Source organism: Sus scrofa, chromosome 13 (genome assembly GCF_000003025.6).
Source record: "Sus scrofa isolate TJ Tabasco breed Duroc chromosome 13, Sscrofa11.1, whole genome shotgun sequence".
In the NCBI taxonomy this organism is placed as follows: Eukaryota; Metazoa; Chordata; class Mammalia; order Artiodactyla; family Suidae; genus Sus; species Sus scrofa.
The window spans coordinates 204313573-204323970 of NC_010455.5; the positions used below are offsets into that span (position 1 = coordinate 204313573).

The 10398-nt window shown below is 53.0% G+C and overlaps 1 long non-coding RNA gene across 1 annotated transcript; it reads right to left on the minus strand.

The window, feature by feature from the left end:
• Nucleotides 245-3119, minus strand: LOC110256554. The gene is made up of 3 exons (XR_002338184.1): nucleotides 2982-3119; nucleotides 1878-1995; nucleotides 245-817 (listed from the first exon to the last, which is right to left on the minus strand). It is a non-coding gene; the product is annotated as an uncharacterized LOC110256554 (long non-coding RNA).

Below are 10398 nucleotides of genomic sequence, written 5' to 3' on the forward strand. Positions count from 1 at the left end.
GCTCACCATTCGCGAAGCTCTGGAACAAGGAGAGAGCCAGTATCCACATGCCCCTGCTGCCCCCCGGCCTCCCGCGAGCGCCGCGCCGGCCTCGCCCCCCGCGCTCCGCCCGGCTCCGCTCGCTCGCCACCTGCCCGGGGGCCGCCGCCCGCCCGCCGCCGCCGCTGCTGCCGAGCCGCCCGGGCACGCGGCGCGGCCGGGCTCCGGGGCGAGGGCTGCGCTCGCCGCGCGCTGCGCTCCTGCACACCTGCTCCCGGGCGCCGCGCCCAACGCTGCGGCCAGAGCGGGCCGGCGGGGCTGCAGCCCAGGTGCGCCGTCAGCTCAGGGGGCCGCCGGCAGGTCGGCAGGTGGACCGAGCCGCAGACGCGGGCGTGAGCTCATCCCGGGCGCCGGGCGCCCAGACTGCGCAGCAAGCGGCCTCCGGTGCGCCGGCCCTCAGCCTCCACATCCAGGCAGCAGGCGGGCGGGCAGGCTCATCTTTCCTCTCCTGCGGCCCGAATCACATTGATCCCTCGCTAACCTTCCCTGCCTGGGAGGCGGGCGGGCGGGCGGGCGAGGAGCGAGAGGAGCGGAGGCGAGCGGGGACCCCCTCCCCTGCCTCTGGCCGCTGGGGCGCTCTGCAGTCTTAAAGCAGCAGCGGAGAAGTGGAACCGAACTGGAGGCAGGACCGGCGAGAGCGCAGCCACCGCGCAGTCACGCACAGTCATCAGGATGCATTTCTTGGCGGCTTAAATAATCATTTCAACAGCCGATTATTTTTAGTTATTTTCTTGCCGGTTTCTAATAAGATACAGCCAGAGGTGACTATTCCACAAGGCTGCCAGAGAAGCAGAGGTGACCATGAAACGTTAGCAGTTTTCATACAATGTGCAGCTGGATTTAGGTTTTGCATTTACTGTCATAAAAGTCCGGTTCATTTGCCCAGAGGGAAACGCAGCTTCCAAATCCTGCTGCTCCTATAAAGATCCCTATGGTTTCACGGGCTAATTTTTAATTATCTCAAATACATCACAGACTACAAACACAGGCAATTCTAATTTTGCTCTCTGAATGGTGCAAAAAAAAATGATTAAAATTGCAGGTAATCTGCAAAATTCCAAACATACAGCTCTTTACACATAACTGTGAAAGCCAATGTGACAACATTTCCTGAATGTTCTCTATGGTCCTTGAAGTCAGAGTAATATTTAAAACCTTGAAAAAGGTCAGGCATCCATATTACATCACTTTGCAAAATAACAACCCACAGGGCTGGAATGCACCCCAATCGAGGACCCAAGGTGGAATTTTAGGGACAAGGCAGGAAAGGCTGAGGGGAAGCTTTTGAGTGGGAGGGCGGTCTCATGGGAAATGAGTGGATTTCACCCGCACTGGGTATCTTGTGCTCAAGCTCCATGTACCCCTCCAAATACAAACGGGGAGTCAAGCACACCTACAACAACTCACAAAATACCAGGAAAAGCAAGTGGTGAGGCAGAAACAAAATGGTGTTTTACCAGAGTTGGGCACAAGATGGCCAGGCCCTGTGTAAGAGGAAGGGCCAGCTGAGCCAGTGATGCTGCGAGCTCGCCATCGCTCTGCAGCTGCAGGTGGTCACGTGCTGCTGCCCACTCAGGACCACAGCCCAGCCCTGCCCTACCGCACACCCCAGTGTCCTCTGGCTTTGCATGCCTGGGGGTGCTGACGCTCTGATCTTTCCTAAATGCAGGCCAGGAAGGGAGGTGATGGCGTGATTTCTGTTCCTGCATCCATCTCCTCCACCCATTCATTCGATTCCCAAATTCTTAACTGCATACCAGCCATGTGTGAGGCCCCACTTGGCCTTCATCCTTAGGCGCTCCCGCACTGGAGGGACAGGGCACTGCTTGGCCACTTACCCGATGCGTGGCCTGTGCATGTCACGTGTGCCTCATCCTCATCTGCAGAATGGAAATCATCAAGGTTCTTAACTCATGGGGCTGTGAAGATCTGATGACACAGTCCGGCACGTGGTCACTGGGTAAATGATGGCTATGGTTACTACTGAGTTTGGGAGCAGAGCTGATTACATAATATTCGGGGTCAGTGCAGAATGAAAATGAGGGAAGGCTCTCATTTTGCAGAAAGGAAAGAAAGCACCATTTAAGGTGCTCAAATGAAGCTTTCCCCTTTCTTTCCCCGTCTCTTCCAACCCGGCATGGTGTTTTTGCATTCACTATTTAACGCCAGGCTCCTCGGACACTGGAATAGTCCGGGGTGAGTGCATGCGACTCTCGGGGAAGCACAGTGGCCACATCCACCACCCTCCACTGGACCAAGGGCTGTGCCCCCACTAGAGTTGGGAGGAGGAGTCAATCTCCCTTTCCCGCCGCTCCCGTGGGTGGTGGACAGGAGATCCCCAAGAGACAGCAAGCTCCGTAATGCTGGGTGGCACTTTTACCTGGATCCCAGGTGGGCCAGGTAGGGTCTCTTGTGTAATATGCCACGGCAAGAGCAGGCGCAGGGGAGGGCAGTCGCTGCCAGGCTGGACCCTAAAACACCATCCCATTCAAATGCCCAACTTCCAACACCCCCTGCTTGGAACCAAGCCCCACCCGCCGACTGAGGGCAATGGCAGAAGCCAAGCCTGCTCTGCCACCATGACCCGGTGGCCCCTATCAGAAAGCAGGAGCGACTGACCGCAGGATGAGTTGGGAGGTGGAGGCCGGGCAAGGCCTGGGGCACCATGGACCTGCGGGGTGGGCAGCCATGAGCCCCTCCCAGGAGGTGACAGGCAGCAGGATGGCGTGGGAGCCGCAAGTGCAGGAATGAAATTAATTTTAAAAATGAATAAGGATTTTACGGCCGCAGCAACAGCGCACTTAACCCCAAGGGCGGGCCTTTCAGGGAAGTGGGACCCCGGGGCAACTGGCTTTGTCACCAGCAAGGCCCACGGGCGTTCCGGGAGGGGGAGGGGAGAAGTAAGGTGGAATTGAGGCGATAAGGTCCACCCCTTCCTTTACTTTTAGTCCAGGTTCACTTGGAAGAAGGTGCCGAGTGAGAGGCCTTGTGCCTCATAGGTCAGGTTCCAGCTCCCGGCACAAAGCGCCCCTCGCATCCCGCCTCAGGGCCGCGTGGAGCAGCTCAGGTCCGAAGCTCAATGCAAGATGGCGGCGGGGGTCCTGCGCAGAGGCGCCGGCCCCTGCGCAACACGCATGCGCCCCCAGCCGCACTGGCTCCGCCCCCCGCGGACCAGGACCCCGCAACGGAGCCCCGCCCACGCCCACAGCCTGCGGGGAGGGTGTGTGTTCTAGAGCGCGCGCGAACCCCTCCGTTCTCTGATTGAAGGAGAAAACATACCTCTGCTCCTGAACCCAGTTCCTCCCCTTCATTCCCTTGTGAAGGACGCCAGGCAGAAGGCCCCTTGTTGGGACCCAGGTCTATAACACACTGGTCTCAACTCCCTGCAGCCAGCCAGCCCAATGCCGCTGTCCATCTCCCGCATCTGCCACAGACTGAATTGCTTAGCAATCTAGAAAGTGCCTAACGGAGCGCCTAGCTTTCTTTTCGTGAATATTTTTAGACTATACCTCAATATAAAAGCATATGCCTAGCCCACGAAATTGTGAACTCCGTGAGCTCAGACACGGCTTTTCTCCTGTTCCAGAAGCTGTCCCGAAGGCGGTCCACCGTGCCCAGCACATGCACACGCTCAGGGGGTGTCTGTGGAATGGGATGCAGAGCTCGAATGCAGGTAGAAGGCTAAGCCGCCTCTGTGATACATACATATAAGCGCTTCATGCTCACCCTCGGAGAGATCTTTCAGAAGAAATGGTGATTTAGCTGAGCCTTCAAGTGAAGTTAAGATGTCAACATGAAAAACTGAGTCAAGGAAAGGGGGCATTCTACCCTAATCAGGCAGACATCAGGAAAATCCAACTGTATCAAATATACTGAGGTTTGAGGTGTGTTGGTCAGAAACCGTGGGAGTTCCCTGGGTGAAATTCCACACTGAGAGACTGCAGACAGAGGCAGCCACACCAGAAGGTAAGTGGCCAGCGTAATAAATAAGGAAACTTACATCCTTTCCGAGGCTTGTCTTGGGTAGATCTTTGCATCCATCCCCTAGAATTTTAAACGTTTGTAACAAGAGAGGGCCTTCTGCCAGGAAGGCTGACCCTGGAGAAGTTCAGCCGTGTATCCAGTCCTGATGGTCTCAACACCTTGCTCTTTCACAGCTGCACCCTTGAAGCAGCTCCCAGAGTGGAAAGGGTATGAGATGGGAGGGCTGGAGGGAAGGAGCCTCTGATCGCCTGGGTCCAGCCTGAGGGTTAACCAGCAGTGGGATCCTCTTGATGACCTCATCCAACAATGTGACTCTTCTTTGGGCATCCCTAGTTAATGTAATTCCTGGCCTCCTAAAGGTAAACCTTTTTTTTTTTCTTTGCTTTTTTTTAGGGCCAAACCCACAGCATACGGAGGTTCCCAGGCTAGGCCACAGCCACAGCAATGCGGGATCGATCTGCAGCATAACCCACTGAGCAAGGCCAGGGGTCAAACCTGCCGCAACAGGAACTCCCTGAAGATCAACTTTTGACCTCAAACTATGACACATGGAATTAACCCCCTCACCCCAGCCCTCCACCCTCCCACACACACACACACACTTGGTCCTACTGCTTCTCTGGGTCAGCCTTCCTGGCAGAAGAAAGATAGAGGTCAAAGAGGTTATTTTGGCACCACTCGAATGATACCAGAAAAGAACCAACACGTGTTTGGGGAGAGTCATCATGCAAATTATATGGTATGTTACCCCTCTCTTTTCTGTTAGAGGATCTAGAAAAGCCTACAAGTGGAGGCTTTGAGCCATGTCCTAGAGGAAAGTTCTGGGTTGCCCCTCAATGGGGATGAGGATGGAAGGCATTTCCGGTGGAAAGGTCTCCAGTGGCCAAACAGGAAAAGCTCACTCCTTTCTGATGCATGGAGTTCATTCTGATCAAGAGGATATGTAGTTGCCCAAATGGGAACTGTGTTAGTGTTCTCAGGCTGCTGAAATGAGTATCACAAACAGATGCCTTAAAACAACAGGAGGGGGCGTTCCTGTTGTGGCTCAGCAGGTTAAGAATCCAACTAGCATCCATGAGAATGTGGGTTCAATCCCTGGCCTTGCTGTGAGCCATGGTGTAGGTCACATGTGCAGCTTAGAGCTGGCATTCCTGTGGCTGTGGTGTAGGCTGGCAGTTATAGCTGCAATTCAACTCCTAGCCGGGGAACTTCCAAAGGCTGTAGGTGCAGCCCTAAAAGGCAAAAATAAATAAATAAATAATAACCAAAATCAACAGAAAAGTCCTGTCTCAGTTCTGGAGGACAGAAGCCCCAAATCAAGGTGATGGCAGGACTTCGATGTCTCTTCCATTCTTCTTAAAAGGACAGTAATCATAGGACTTATCTCATCCCCTGTGACCTCACCTTAACTGATTATACCTGCAACTTGCAGTGAGCCTACTGCCAAATAAGGTCACCTCTGAGATTCCGGGGGTTAGGATTTCAATATCTCTTGGAGGAGACAGAATTCAACCTGTAACAGGACCCAAGATACCTGAAATCAAAAGACAAGAGACATGCGAAGGGTTTCCTGAGAGAAAGGAACACAGATTTAGAGGGACCCCCTGGGTCTTGCTCCCCCTCTCACTTTCAGCATGTGCACCCCAGGCCCATTTGTGGCGTATGTGCCCGGAGAGGGAGTTCAGACTTCATCCTGGAGTCAAGTTTCTCCCCTTGGAAACTGAAATAATCAGGCCTGCTCCTCTTATCTTAAAGGCTTGTTGAGATGATCAGATGAGATATAGGAATTGGCTTAGATAAGGGCGCACAGACATGGAACCATTACTGTCTATAGCTGGACCTGCAGAAACATTTTGAGTAAATTTATCACTTGATAAAGCCTCACACTGGCCACCGGTGCTTTGATTAAATTGAAATCAGGCACTATTACACGTCTGGTCTCAGAACTGCAAAGGACAGAGATACTTGGGAAGTGTCAGCATCGGCTCATCCATTTCTTCCTCCAGGGAATGGGTGGAGACCTTCGACAAATATTTGGAGCATGCCTGCTACCTCCAAGTGGCTCTCATAATTCCTGGGAGCTTAAAGATGAGCAAGCATGGGCTGAGATGGGCAGTAGGGAGTCTCTGGGCTGCTTGAAATGTTCTGTCTGGTTCTGTCTGAATGGAAGTTAAAAGAATACATAAACATAAAAATTTATCAAGCTGTACACTTAAGATTAGTACACTCTACACACTTGACCATGTTAAAAAAAAATGACTATGATCCTGTCATAGTGGGGGATTCAGATCATAGTTACATCATTTGATAAGTTCTGTGATTGGGAAGTTATAATTGACACATGTGACTCAGCTAGCTGACGAGTGTGTGTGTGTGGAGGAGCAGGCATGTCAGGAAGTGGGGTGGTAATGTAAGGACTGCTGCAGTGAAGCCCTGGGACTTTTCCTGAAGGCAAGAGGAAGTGGTGATGTGGGTAAGCAGAAAGCGACACTATCAGATTTATGTTTATCAGAAACATTCCCCGATTAGGGACACAGTGGAGAGTGACTCAAGGGTTTCAAGAAGGACCCAGGGAGACTGTTAGAAAATTAGCCTGAGTCCAGAGGGGAAATGATTTAGACCTGGGGAACACCATGGTTCTGGGATGAAGACACTTGTGTCTTGTCCTTTGGGGAGATATTTAAGAGGTGAGATAATCAGACTCGGAAGCACCACGAGCAGTCATGGCAGTTGCTGTCCCTATCAAGGTTGTGTTCTTTAGCTCATCAGCGCTGGTGTGCCCAGTTCCACCCCAGGTGCTGTACATGCTGACTGAGGCATCCACTGTTACTGTCCTTCCCCTTCTTCAGGTGGGGAGGCCTCAGCCCGGAAAGGCCCAGAAACTTCCCTGCAGCCCAGCCGGTTAGAGGCAGAGCTTGGCCTGGGCCCAAGCACAACACGTAGGTCTGGGAAGGATGTGTCTCCTCTGAACTGGGTGAGGTGGGGCAGGGAGGGGAGAGACGACAGGACGTGGAGGGAGACAGGCAGGAGGTGGAGACGGGGAGATGATGAGAGAGGGACAGGAAGTGCTGAGAGTGATAGACAGGAAGTGGAGGGAGACAGGCAGGACATGGAGACGGGGAGATGATGAGAGAGGGACAGGAAGTGCTGAGAGTGATAGACAGGAAGTGGAGGGAGACAGGCAGGACATGGAGACGGGGAGATGATGAGAGAGGGACAGGAAGTGCTGAGAGTGATAGACAGGAAGTGGAGGGAGACAGGCAGGACGTGGAGACGGGGAGATGATGAGAGAGGGACAGGAAGTGCTGAGAGTGATAGACAGGAAGTGGAGGGAGACAGGCAGGACGTGGAGACGGGGAGATGATGAGAGAGGGACAGGAAGTGCTGAGAGTGATAGACAGGAAGTGGAGGGAGACAGGCAGGACGTGGAGACGGGGAGATGATGAGAGAGGGACAGGAAGTGCTGAGAGTGATAGACAGGAAGTGGAGGGAGACAGGCAGGACTGGAGACGGGGAGATGATGAGAGAGGGACAGGAAGTGCTGAGAGTGATAGCCAGGAAGTGGAGGGAGACAGGCAGGACGTGGAGACGGGGAGATGATGAGAGAGGGACAGGAAGTGCTGAGAGTGATAGACAGGAAGTGGAGGGAGACAGGCAGGACGTGGAGACGGGGAGATGATGAGAGAGGGACAGGAAGTGCTGAGAGTGATAGACAGGAAGTGGAGGGAGACAGGCAGGAAGTGTGGGGGGGGAAGTGATGAGAGAGACGGAAGTGCCAGGAGTGATAGGAAGTGGTAAGATATAGAAAAAGGTGGGAGACAGACCGGGCGTGGTGGTGGTGGGGAGATGATGAGAGATACACAGGAAGTGGAGGGAGACAGGACGTGGTGGGGGGAAGAGGCGATGAGAGATAGGAAGTGCTGAGAGTGGTAGGAAGTGGTGAGAGACAGGCAGGAAGTGGAGAAAGGAGGTGATGAGAGTGATAAGGAATGGTGAGAGAAAGGAAGTGGAGAGAGAGAGGAAGTAATGAGACAGGAAGTGGTGAGCAGTAGAAAGATCCACCTGGGATCCTTGTGTGGACACAGGAGCCACTGACCAAAAACAGGGGCACCATCACCTCTCAGAGGCTTTTCATTTTCCTGCCGTCTTCTACCCTCACACCCACAGGCCGTTCTGTATGAAGCAGCTACACACACACACACACACACACACACACACACACACACACACGGGAAGCCCTGTTCAGCACTCTCCATTGCCTTCTGCTCTTTCACAACCTGTGCTCTCACCACCTCTCTGTAGGGTGGGTCACCTGCTACTTTCCTGACAACAAGCCCCCCCACACACAAGCATTTCTTCTCTCCCCCCACCCCCGTCACTATTTGTCCCCTGAGCTTTACTTCTTACATTTGTCTATAAATATGTGTATTCCCTAACTGGCTGTTCCAGCTCTATGCAAGCAGGGACTGTTGCTCTCCCCACATCCACAACAATGCCTAGCACGTAGTAAGTGCTCGACGAATATCTACCGAATGAAGAAATAGAAAGACTAGGTTTTCCAGAGAAACTTCGTATGAGGCAAAACCTCACCAACCCTCGGGCTCAGGTGTACCTGGTCTATTCCACTTCCTGGGAGACCGTAGAACTGGAAGAGCCAAAAAAAAAAAACACCCAGACAGAGGGAAGCAACCTTCTTACCTGTCAAATAATCTCAACGTGCATAAACATTTCATCAAAATAAATATTTCCTTACTCCCCACTGGGCAGGCAGCTTGCTAATAGGCATGCTAACCAGTTATTTTCCAAATGAAGACAGTTAGGGAGCCTAGGGATTTGCATTGTAAGAGAAGGTCGAGGCGGGGCCTGCATCAAATACGTTTTAGAAGCAGGGAACACTTCAAAGGGAAACATAAGCCTGTGTGGAGAACACTGATCACACAGCCCATTGGGACTAGAATGCTGGGAAGAGGGGCAGCCAGGGAGGGGCTGGCAGGAGAGGGGAGCAGGGCGAGCAGGATGGAATCCAGGCCTGCCCCCTGAATTCTGCCCAGGGGGCCTAAAAGCAGAGAGGGCAAAGGGCTCCTTCTTCTTCTTCTCCTTCTTCTTCCTCCTCTTCTTCTTTTTTGTCTTTTTAGGCTCTCACCCATGGCATATGGAAGTTCCCAAGCTAGGGGTCGAATCAGAGCTATAGCTGCAGGTCTACACCTCAGCCACAGCAACTCAGGATCCAAGCTGCGTCTGCAGCCTACACAACAGCTCCCGGCAATGCCAGATCCTTAACTCACTGAGCAAGGTCAGGGATCGAACCTGTGTCCTCATGGATACTAGTTGGGTTCATTACCACTGAGCCATGATGGGAACTCCTTTTTGAAAGATTTGTGTTCACACAATATTCCCAGAGATGTGACTTTGGACCTCGTTACAGGAGGTGCCTCAGCTCTGAACGTGGAGAATAATCCTTCTGGGTCTAGCAGGATCCTTGGCATCATGGGACATGGCCCTGTGTGGCCCTGAGAGCAGCCCAGTTCGTTCGAGTGACCCTGTGGCCTCATGGGCTGCACATCAGACACCACTGGAAGGAGATGAAACTCCCGAGGGGAGCCATCATTCCCGGGGGATCATGGACAGGCCGCAACAGCAACCAAAACACTCGTGGGAAGGGCCAGGGGGTCGTGTCTGGGTTCCCGGGTGGATGTGGGTCCAGAGCACTGTGGTCAAGGCGGGGACAGTGGAATCAGGCCCTGGCACAGCCACTGAGCTGTGTGAACCCTGCCTGTGCCACAGGGTGATGGCGATCCTTAGATGAGCCACACCTTGTAGAGTGCCCGGAACAGTGCACACGCTGAGCAACAAAACATCAGAAAACAATGTGGAAGACCCGTGAGGCCCAAGGTGGGGGACACAGGCAGGTCAGGTGAAGGCCTAATATCAAGACAAGGCTGTTGTTAGAGAGCCTACCTGTATGTCAATAAACACAGCTGAAGCGAAGAGAGAGAGAGGGAAAGAGTTCCCCCCTGGCTCAGCGGGTAGACGATCCAGCGTTGTCCCTTCTGTAGCTCTGGTTACAGCTGTACTGTGGATTGGATCCCTGGCCCAGAAACTTCCCCATGGCCACTGGCACAGCCCAGCAAAACAAAACGCACACACAAAACTTACAATTGATAACAAAAAAGACAATCAAGCCAATAGGAAAATGGGCTCGGGAGTTGAATTGAACAGTTACAGAAGAACAGAAGGCGGCCAGTTAACCCGAGAGTTTGCTCGACCACCGTAATAGACAACAGAATGCAAGGTTCAATATCAACTAGACATTGCTTCTCAGCACCAAATCTAAAGAAATGAAAAGAAGGGGAAATTCTAACATGGGCAGGATGC